Source organism: Hemiscyllium ocellatum, chromosome 15, assembly GCF_020745735.1.
Source record: "Hemiscyllium ocellatum isolate sHemOce1 chromosome 15, sHemOce1.pat.X.cur, whole genome shotgun sequence".
Lineage (NCBI taxonomy): Eukaryota > Metazoa > Chordata > Chondrichthyes > Orectolobiformes > Hemiscylliidae > Hemiscyllium > Hemiscyllium ocellatum.
The window spans coordinates 37,114,186-37,125,513 of NC_083415.1; the positions used below are offsets into that span (position 1 = coordinate 37,114,186).

The window sequence follows — 11,328 nt, forward strand, 5'->3', positions numbered from 1 at the left end:
TTGTTGCAATTGATTATGGATTACTTCTGTATCTGAAGGGTCGTGAATGGTGCTGAACATTGGGCAATTCTTGGCAAACATCCCACCTTCTGACTTGACCTTTCCTCCATCATAAGGTAAGAGTGGGGATGTTTGCCGAAGGTTGCACAGTTTCACCCTCATACGGAGTAGTGAGCTGGCTTGTCCATACAGCTCTGCCTTAGCTTAACTGCTGTTGCAACCCTCATTCGTGGCTTTGTTATCCAGAGACTTGGCTTCTCTTGGATGGCCTCCCCCGTCATCCAAAATTCTAATGTCAATATTCTAAGTGAAAGGTCTATTTAAAATGTAAATTAATGTCCAAGACTGTTTTCAAAATTATTCATTTAGGAGAGAACCATCTATCAAATACATTGTTAAAATTCATTCATGGGAGGTGAGCATCACTGGCTGGGGCAGTTTTTATTTCCCATGAAGTGCCCTTGAGAAGGTGATGGTGAGTTGCCTTCTTGAAACACTGCATTCCTAGATATACACACAATTCTGTCAGACGGAAGTTCCAGGATTTTGAACCATTGATAGTGAAGGAATGGTTCAAGGTAAAGTTGTGTGGCTTATAGGGTATCTTGCTGATCAAGTGTTCACATGTGTCTGTTTGCCCTGTGCTGCTCAGTTGTAGAGATTATGGGTTTGGAAGGTGCTATTAAAGAAGATTTAATGAGTTGATGTATGTGCATCGTGTAGTTGATACATACTGCTACCACTTTGCAGCAATAATGAAGTCAGTCAACATTGAAAATGGTAGATGGGGTGCCTGTCAATCAGGCTGCTTTGTCGTGAATGATTTTGAGCATCATGAGTATTGCTGGACCAGAACCCATCCAAACAAGTGAGGAGTATTCCACCACACTCCTGAGTTGTGTCTTGTCGATGGAAGACCAGCATTCGTGAATCACATCTCCAGCCTCTGACCTACTCTTGTCACCACAGCATGTAAATGATTGGTCTGGTTCAGTTTCTGGTCAACACTCAGCCCTCAGGATAGTGGAATATTTAAACAATGTGTTTAACAATGCCATGGAATCTCAAGAGGAGACGGTAATTTTCTATCACTTGTGTGGCATGAATGGAACTTGCTATTTATCAGTCCAAGCCTGAATATTTTCTGCATTTGGACCAAGGCTGCTTCAGTAGCTGAGGAGTTACAAATACTACTGAATATATGCAATCATCTTCACTTCTGACCGCATGTTGGTAGGGGAAGGAAACAGCTGAAGATAATTCGGCCTAAGACAGTGCTGTGTGGTACTCCTTCTCTGCAACTGAAGATTGACCTCCAAAAACCACAACTATGTTTTGTTGTGGTCATTATGATTCAAACTAGTGCAAAGTTTCCCCTAGTTTCATTGACTTCAGTTTTGATGGGGCTCCTTGCCATACATAAACAAAAGCTACCTTGATGTCAATGGCAGTCACATTCACCAGCTCTGGATTTCAGCTGTTTTGTCTATGTTTGGAGAGGGACTGAAATGAAGAGTTGAGGAATGGAAAACTAAGCATCAGTGAGCAGATTATTACTGTTCGCCTGAAGAGATCACCACAGGGACATCTACGATTGTATTTCTGCACATTGATTTGCAGCATCACAGAACTAACTTGGTCTGCCAGTCCAATTCATGCACCCTGCCACAACCTCTCTTCCAGCCCCCACTTCCCCAGTTAACTGGGGGTCTCCTCGGGCACTCCATTTCTGGTCACAACCTACCAGCCTGATGCTAATAAGGGAAGGTTCTCGAAATAGAATAGGTCAACGTATTATGATGCCATATCTTTGTTTTGGGCAACCAAATAGCATGTCCACTGGTTGATTGACCAGTTGATATCGACGTCATTGTTCATACCTAAAATATCTTCTTCCTTTTTTCATAATGCTAACTAATTAAAAGGTTTCATAAACAATTGTGTTCATTACACATTAATTTGCATTCAGCCCCATCTGCACAAATAATGCAGAAGACTGAAGAGAAGATTATTGAAATTTAAATCTTCACTAAAAAGTGAACAATCATGTCCCGTGTGGATTGAGAAATTAGAACAATACAGACATTTAGTGCTAGATTGTCTGATTAATTGGATATCTTCCATCTCTGTATATATTGGCTGATGTGGCGTTTGCATTGACAAAGCATAACTTTAAATGCTCCAATTGTAAATCAAACCTGTTTTTTGGCATTTTTGAATTCATTTGTTTTTGACTAGGTTAAGATGGAGTTAATGGCCAAGTAGTCCAAGTCTTTAACTGGACGACAACTCAATACAGTAAAAATCAATCTTTCAGAAGAAAACAGCTCCCTCAATAGTATATTTAAAAAGGAATTTATATTTAAAAATGAAATGGCAAAATTTGCTTCTCATGCAGTCTGAATTTTCTTTCTCCATTCCTGATATAGTATAATTTTCATTAACTAATGGTTACAAAATATATCAAATTGGGAAACTCACTGTTATTAATGGAGAAACAATGATCAATAGAAAATTCCTTGATTAACCACCACTCTTCCATCTACAGGAAATCCTTTGCTGTTTCAAGTGGTCTTACTGCTGTACAGAATTTGGCATTTGTCTTCACCTGTGTTATTTATTAATATCATACCTAAATCCTCTGATGTTGAAACAGAGGCACTGAGGATTTAATCAATCTTCAAGTGATGAGTCTCCAAACTTTGTCGTGCCTCACTAGGCTTGTGCACTGGAAATCAAGCCTTACTATTCCCAGAGTTGTCACAGAAGCTAAAGATTTTAGCAACAATGACAAAATTCCCCATTCAACTGGAGTCAATAAAGATAGGTACATAGAAAGCACAGACCAGATTTCTGTACCGCAGAAGAATTACTGTTTATTACAAATGAATAGATTCTGGTTATGGGTAAATCACTATTGACATATATAATTTAACTAGATAAAACTAACACTTAGATAGCTCCTTCGACACGTGCATAGAAACAGACATAAACAAAAATTTGTATTAATGGGTGGCGGAGAAAACTAGGAAAGCAGTTCAATGTTCCCTGTCCACAGGGTTCACTGGGTTGGTCCTTTGTCTTGCTAGGACTTACTGGTCCTTAATCTGTCTTCTTCAGGTAGTTTCACTTGCTTGGAGTGCAATTGGTTCATGACTTGGGGTTAAAAGCAACAGCTTACAGCAACTGATGAAGGAAACATAAACTGACTTCCTCCAGACTCTAGGTTTTTTTTGTTGACTGCAGAGCAAAGGAAAGCAATCCTCCTTCTGGAGGACCAAATGCTTCTGGTCATACCATTTACACTTAGAAGCTGTTTAGCTACCTGCAAGCCAATCATGTTATTGGCAGTTTGAAGGCCTTTGTCACAACTTCACAGACCACTCAGCAACTTGTGTTGAGTCTCAACTTATACATAACTCTTTTCAGATAAATGCAAGATGTTGCATTTTTGCAAGACAAACCAGGAAGGATTTGTACAGTAAATGTTAAGGTCCTGGGTAGTGTTGTCAAACAGAGAGATCTAGGCATGCAGGTACATAATTTCCTTAAAGTGGTGTCACAAGTAGAGATGGTAATGTTTGGCATGTTTGCCTTCATTGGTCAGCGTATTGAGTACAGGAGGTGGGACATCATGTTATAGCTGTGCAAGGCATTGATGAGGCCACATTTGGAGTCATTTGTATAATTCTGATTTCCCTGCTTTAGGAAGGATATTATTAAACTTTGGGCGGCACGGTGGCTCAGTGGTAAGCACTGCTACCTCACAGCACCAGGGTCCCAGGTTCAATTCCAGCCTCAGGCAAGTGTCTAGGTGGAGTTTGCACATTCTCCCTGTGTCTGCGTGGGTTTCCTCCATGTGCTCCGTTTTCCTCCCTCAGTCACAAAGATTTGCAGGTCAGGTGAATGGGCCATGCTAAATTGCCCATAGTATTAGGTGCATTAGTCATAGGGAAATGGGTTTGGATGGGTTACTCTTCGGAGGGTCGGTGTGGACTGGTTGGGCCGAAGGACCTGTTTCCACACTGTAGGGAATCTAATCTAATCTAAAACTGCAAAGAAGATTTACAAGAATGTTACTGAGAGTGGAAGGTTTGAGTTATAAGGAGAGGCCGGATAGAATGGGACTTTTTCCCTGGAGCATAGAAGGTTGAGGGATGATTTTATAGAGGTTTATAAATCAAAAGGGGTATAGATAGCATGAACAGCAAAAGTCTTTTGCCCATGGCAGGTTTAAAATAAGAGGGAAAAGATTTAAAAGGTTCCTGAGGGGTAATATTTTTAAAAGAAAGGGCGGTGTTTATATGGAAAGAGCTGTCAGGAAAAATTGTGGAGGCAGGTACATTTACAACATTTAAAAGGCATCTGGACAAGCATACGGAAAAGTTTAGAGGGGTAAGGGCCAAATGTGGGGAAATGGGACAAGTTCAATTTAGGAAACCTGGGTTGGCATGGAGAAGTTGGGCTAAAGGGTCTATTTCCACATTGTATGCCTCAATGACTCTATGACTCCTGGTGCCAGTTTGTCTGCAGCTAACTTATCCACTGGGTGAACAAACAACAGTATAAACAACATTTACAATAAGTTTTGGAAGTTTAAAAGTGCAGTAACGCCCTCTACAATTCTGGGTTTTAAAAACAGGCCTTTTTACTAAACACACCACAATCAAAACAAAAGAAAAATCTTTCAGATTCTTACACCTTTTTGCAATACCTCCCACCAGAACATTATTTCTCAATATTATTAAAATCCATTTGTGTATATTATTACATTTACCACGACCCCATCTCCCTCCAAAGTCTGACTTCACAAACTCAGACTATCTGATGTTTTCACTATTCTCTCGGAATGCATTCTCAATGGATTGACAGATTGAGAGGTCTTTGGGTTGAAGGCTGTTAACTTTGGTTCTGCTCATGACAGTGAGACAACTGAAAATGTCTTCAGTCTGTTGGACCTTTAAACTCTTCAATTCCCTTAGTGTTTCCTGCCGATAGAGGTAATTTCTCCAACAACATCTGAAGGACTTTTATTTCCATCATGGACATTCGTTGTCATGTTGAAACAGATTTTTCTTTCAGAATCTAAATCTCTGAAGCAGACAATTTCTTCTTGACCAAGTCCGAGGTATCTGTGCCTATGAGACTTCTTTGCTCCATTGTGCTGATGAGGATTTAAGTGTTTTTGACTGTCCCTAATCAGTCCTTGCCTTTCCAAATACATGTACATCCTGTCCCTCAGGATTCCCTCCAACAACTTGCCCACCACCAAGGTCAGGCTCACTGGTCTATAGTTCCTTGGCTTGTTTTTACCGCCCTTCTTAAACAGTGGCACCACGTTCGCCAATCTCCAGTCTTCCAGCACCTCACCTGTGACTATCAATGATACAAATATCACAGCAAAAGGCCCAGCAATCACTTCTCTAGCTTCCCACAGAGTTCTCAGGTACACCTGATCAAGTCCTGGGGATTTATCCACCTTTAACCATTTCAAGACATCCAGCACTTCCTCTTTTATAAACTGGACATTTTGCAAGATGTTACCATCTATTTCCCTACAGTCTATATCTTCCATATCCATCTCCACAGTAAATACTGATGCAAAATATTCATTTAGTATCTCCCCCATTTTCTGTGGCTCTATACAAAGGCTGCCTTGCTGATCCTAAAAGGGCCCTATTCTCTCCCTAGTTACTCTTTTGTCCTTAATATATTTGTAAAATTCTACTTAATTCTACTTGCCAAAGCTATCTCATGCCTCCTTTTTGCCCTCCTGATTTCACTCTTAAATATACTCCTACTTTCTTTATACTCTAAAGATTCACTTGATCTATCCTGTCTGTACCTGACATATGTTTCCTTCTTTTTCTTAACCAAACCCTCAATTTCTTTAGTCATCCAGCATTCCCCATACCAACCAGCCTTCCCTTTTACCCTGACAGGAATACACTTTCTCTGGATTCTTGTTATCTCATTTCGGAAGGCTTCACATTTTCCAGTCGTCCCTTTACCTGCAAACATCTGCTTCCAATCAGCTTTTGAAAGTTCTTGCCTAAAACTGTCAAAATTGGCCTTTCTCCAATTTAGAACTTTAACTTTTAGATCTGGGCTATCCTTTTCCATTATTATTTTAAATCTAATAGAATTATGATCGCTGGCCCCAAAGTGCTCTCCCACTGACACCTCAGTCACCTGCCCTGCCTTATTTCCCAAGAGTAGGTCAACTTTTGCACCTTCTTTAGTAGTTACATCCACATACTGAATCATAAAATTGTCTTGTACACACTTAAGAAATTCCTCTCCATCTAAACGTTTAACACTATGGCAGTCCCAGTCAATGTTTGGAAAGTTAAAATCCTCTACCATAACTACTCTATTATTCTTATAGATAGCTGAGATCTCCTTTCAAGTTTGTTTCTCAATTTCCCTCTGACTATTGGGGGTCTATAATACAATCCCAATACGGTGATCATCCCTTTCTTATTTCTCAGTTCCACCCAAATAACTTCCCTGGATGTATTTCTGGGAATATCCTCCCTTAGCACAGCTGTAATGCTATCCCTTATCAAAAATGCCACTGCCCCTCCTCTCTTGCCTCCCTTTCTACCCTTCCTGTAGCATTTGTATCCTGAAACATTCAGCTGGCAGTCCTGCCCATCCCTGAGCCATGTTTCCGTAATTGCTATGATATCCCAGTCCCATGTTCCTAATCATGCCCTGAGTTAATCTGCCTTCCCTGCTCGGCCTCTTGCATTGAAATAAATTCAGTTTAATTTATCAGTCCTACCTTGACCCTGCCTGCCCTGACTATTTGACTCACTTCTGTTCTCAGCTATACCCGTCTCAGATCGATCTCTTTCCTCACTATTTCCCTGGGTCCCACCACCCCCCCTTCCACCCCCCCCCGCCCCCCTCGACCCCCCAACCCCCACACCTTACTAGTTTAAATCCTCCCAAGCAGTTTTAGCAAATTTCCCTGCCAGTACATTAGTTCCCTTCCAATTTAGGTACAATCCGTCTTTCTTGTACAGGTCACTTCTACCCCAAAAAAGATTCCAATGATCCAAAAATGTGATTTCTTCTCCCATACACCAGTTCCTCAGCCACGCATTCATCTGCTCTCTCCTCCTATTCCTGCCCTCACTAGCTCGTAGCACTGGGAGTAATCCAGATATTCCTACCCTAGAGGATCTCCTTTTTAAATTTCTACCTAACTCTGTAATCTCCCTTCAGAGTCTCAACCTTTTCCCTTCCTATGTCTTTGGTTCCAATGTGGACAATGACCTCCTGCTGGCCCTTCTCCCCCGTGAGAACATTCTGCACCCTCTCTGAGACATCCTTGATCCTAGCACCAGGGAAACAACACACCATTCTGATTTTTCTCTACTGGCCACAGAAATGTCTGTCTGTACCTCTGACTACAGAATCCCCTAACACAATTGATCTCTTGGAAGTCGATGTACCTCTCGTTGCATTAGAGCCAGTCTCAATACCAGAAATTTGGCAGTTTGTGTTATGTTCCCATGAGAATCCATCACCCCCTACATTTTCCAAAACAGCATACCTGTTTAAAATGGGTATATCTACAAAAGACCCCTGCACTAGCTGCCCACCTCTCTTACCTTTCCTAGAGATAACCCATATATGTGACTGTATCTGAGACTTTCCCCCCTTCCTATAACTGCCAGCCATCACATACTGTTGCTGTTGCAAATTCCTCATCGCTTCTACTTGTCTCTCTAACCAATCCACTCGATCTGATAAGATTTGCATCCAACAGCATTTATGGCAGATATAATCCGCAGTAACCCTTAAACTCTCCTTAAACTCCCACGTCTGACAAGAAGTGCATATCACTGCAAAGGCCATTTTTGCTCCTTCACAATCTACAGACCCAGAAAATAACACCGTCTTATTCCTCTACAAACACTGCCCCAGGTTAAACTAATAGCAATGGCTTATATTTTAAGTTTAATCAAGAGACTTATCTCCAAAACCATATAATCAAGAAAGAATCCAATGTACCCACTACTGCAGCCTTTCCCTTGGGCAGACTTAAAACAACAATTAACATATCTGATTCTGTGCTGTGAATTTCGCCCAACAGTTCCTCCACAATTAGTTGTGCATTTCACTGTTTGTTAATTTTCCCAGATGCACTCCGATGTCCAGCAATACACGAATTCAAATAGCAAAGGCGATAACCGTGCACCCTCTCCCTCACCCTCACCCTCTCTCTTTCTCCTGCACTGTTCTCACCATGTGCTTCCTTTGTCTACTCTTCTCCCTTTTAAACTGCTGAAACCCTAAAATACCTCAAGAAAAGGAGTAGCTCATACAGCCAGAAATTTTTCCCGTCCTCAATCTTGGATTACCCAGAATCCTTACTTCTGTAAAATCTTGTTCTTTCAAGAATTTAATTCTGAGGTCAAAGCAACTGTCAAAAATATATCTCGGCAAGAAATATCATCAGTCTCCATATTCTCAATTTTATATAAATGTACATTAATTTGTTCAGCTTCTGATTTAATTTGGATGCTAGTCTGTAGCCTGAGAATTCTTTCACCAAGATATGCAATAGTGTTATTTGGCCCATCCCTGAAATTAAATCATCTTTGCAATGTTATTTCTGAGTCCATGTTGGTTAACATGATTATTTATTTTCCTTCCTTAGAAAGGTTTTTTTTTGCTAGAATATCAGTTCTGTTGCTCTATGGTGCTACTAAAGGGATTTTCCCCATTTCTTAGTTGAAATAGAGGATTCTTACATTCTGCAGCTAAAACTGAAGCTTTTTTGGAGCTTCTCTGGATGAATCCTGCTATCTGTGGTCCAGATAAATAGTTTATACCTTTACTGAATGAATTCCATTGCCTGTGGCTTTAATAGTTATACTGCTTTAATCATGTTTTCTTTCCAGCTGATTTCTGTGTTCAGTGGCTCTAATAAAATCACTTTTTTTTCTCAGCTATTTTCTTGGATGGTTTGACTTATTTATATATTGTCACGTGCATTTTAACCCAAAATACAGTGAAAAGTGTTGTATTATATAACTGCTCACCGACATGATCTTAAAGCACAGAAAAATAAACCAAAACCATAAAATAGGAAGGCAGAAAATTAAAGATAGAAAGAAAAGGTGTTCAATGTTACAGTCCTTGTTAAATGCTCCACCATGGGCCTTCACCATGCTGTTGGAATGAAAGTCACCACCCTTTGGCTCCATTTCATTTCCATGATACCTTTGTCACTATGCAGCCTCAATGTGCCTGGCCAATACAGATGGCACTGATGCTGCTGGGCACTGCACTGACCCAAACACAACTCTGCTGCCGCCATGAATCCACTTTGGGCCTACCTCCCCAATGCAGTCATTGCCAATGCCACCAAGTCTGTTACTGGGCATTCCACATCACCTTTAGAAACCTGCACTCAACGCAGATGCTGTCTGGAACCCAAACTCATTCCTGCCACCAACCAGGACTCTGCGCTAGGTCCACTTTGAGTCCACACTGGGCTAACATTCACCATCACCAATGCTGTCACCATGACCAAGCTTGTGCAGATGAAGGTCCCTTGACATATTTTGCTCTCTTTATAACAGTCATGTATGAAAATATCAACTGATCTGGAGTTTGAAGGAGTCTCATTCAGTATTTTTGCATTTCTATTAATACTTCTCTGCTATCCACAGACAAAGAATCTTTGTGTTTCTCCATCAAAACAAAACAGGTACATACTATTGCAGAGGTACCAGATCACGCAATGCCTGCATTACAGTGAATGGCAGCAGGTATACAATCAGACTGCAAGGAGCCAGATTCCCTCACTTCTAACAGAAAATTTAAAAATGAGGCAGGGGTTTCTGGTATTCCATAATCAGGCCAAGTAGCATAATGAAGATCTCTCTGGTCTCTCCAGTTGAGGTACGTTGTAATTGACAGTGTACTATGATTTCACATTTTCAGTCAACAATTTTATGCTGAACTGAGTGTCTTCAAATGACACTACTTCGTTTTCTTTGCTTGGTCAATACTTTTCACATTTTACTGATCCCTTTTCAATGATACAATTCAACACCACAACTGTTCAGCTTTTGTGTTCCCATACCATATGCCAGATGGTTCCCATTGTCTGCAGTTTCAATAAATGTATCTCTACTTTAGTGTGGATTTAATAATTGATCTTGTGCTTTTTCTGTGACCGTAATAAGGCTTCTTAGCTTTCAACTTCCATTAGACCCTGGATCCTTGGGCATTGAATATTTCACATTATTGCTTTAAATCTAGCTTTGTGACTTCACTGGGTTTTTGGCCTCAGTTTGAATTTCTTCAGTAGCCTTTGGTTTCCCTCACTGTAGTCATGTCCCATGGTATCGTCTTGCTATTGTGGCAAAGTTTGTTCTGAGACATAAGTATTTTTCCTTATTTTCAGCTTTCCCAGCCTGTAATTCTGTACTTGTTAAAAAAATGATATTCCCTCTGAGGGATTTAAATTGGCTGACACAGAAGCTACTGTCCATTTGTTGCCCGCTGAAAACCAACACAGGGTTGGTCCCTCAGATCATTGTCTACACTAATGCTCACCATATGACAGGCTTGCCACCACCAACCTTTTTAAGGTAAGGATCTCAGGAACTGATTTGGTCTGGCACGTTAAAGTAAAAATACTCACTAATCTAATGATGAGAGGTTCTTGTCTTAGACAAGTACATTGCAAGATATCAACTAAGTATATGTTCTGTTTAAAAACATTGTTATAGAGGCTTTGAGAAGAGCCTGGATGGTAAGTCTTACTTCTCCAAAGTCCTAAGCACTTTTCCTACTAGGTCTGTATGTTATCCTCATAGCGGATGGTGCTTAAGTCATTCTTCAGCATTAATCTTTTCAGACCGTTATACAGCACATTGTACTACAAAATTAATTGGTTGTATTCAACTTGATTTTAAATAGCTTTAAACATTGTAAACTATATCAACCATAATTATTGATATTTAATATTACATAACTGATGATAGGGAACTTATCAATTTTCTCTTGCCTTATATCCCTGCAAGATCTCTTCCTGCTCCTCCATCTCTCTATTCCACTGGTAGTACTCAACTAAATAGGGGGAGGTAAGGCATCCCTTTGAATCTAGTACTGAAGCACCTTTCAAAGAGATAGGTTGTAATACAAAATTGTTAGAAATATGCACAAATATACACCAAAAGTGCATAAACTCATCATAGACAAGTTAATTAGAACCAACAACAGACCTGTCAAAACCAACTGACAAAACTGTTCAAGGCTGCTGTCAAGAAGACCCATCAAAATATCTAGAGAACCTAT

The 11,328-nt window shown here is 40.3% G+C and overlaps 1 pseudogene; it reads right to left on the bottom strand.

Moving 5' to 3' along the window:
- Positions 1 to 9,540: 9,540 nt before the first annotated feature.
- LOC132822666 (tyrosine-protein phosphatase non-receptor type 1-like) lies at positions 9,541 to 10,129 on the bottom strand (annotated as a pseudogene).
- Between the last annotated feature and the right edge of the window lie 1,199 nt (positions 10,130 to 11,328).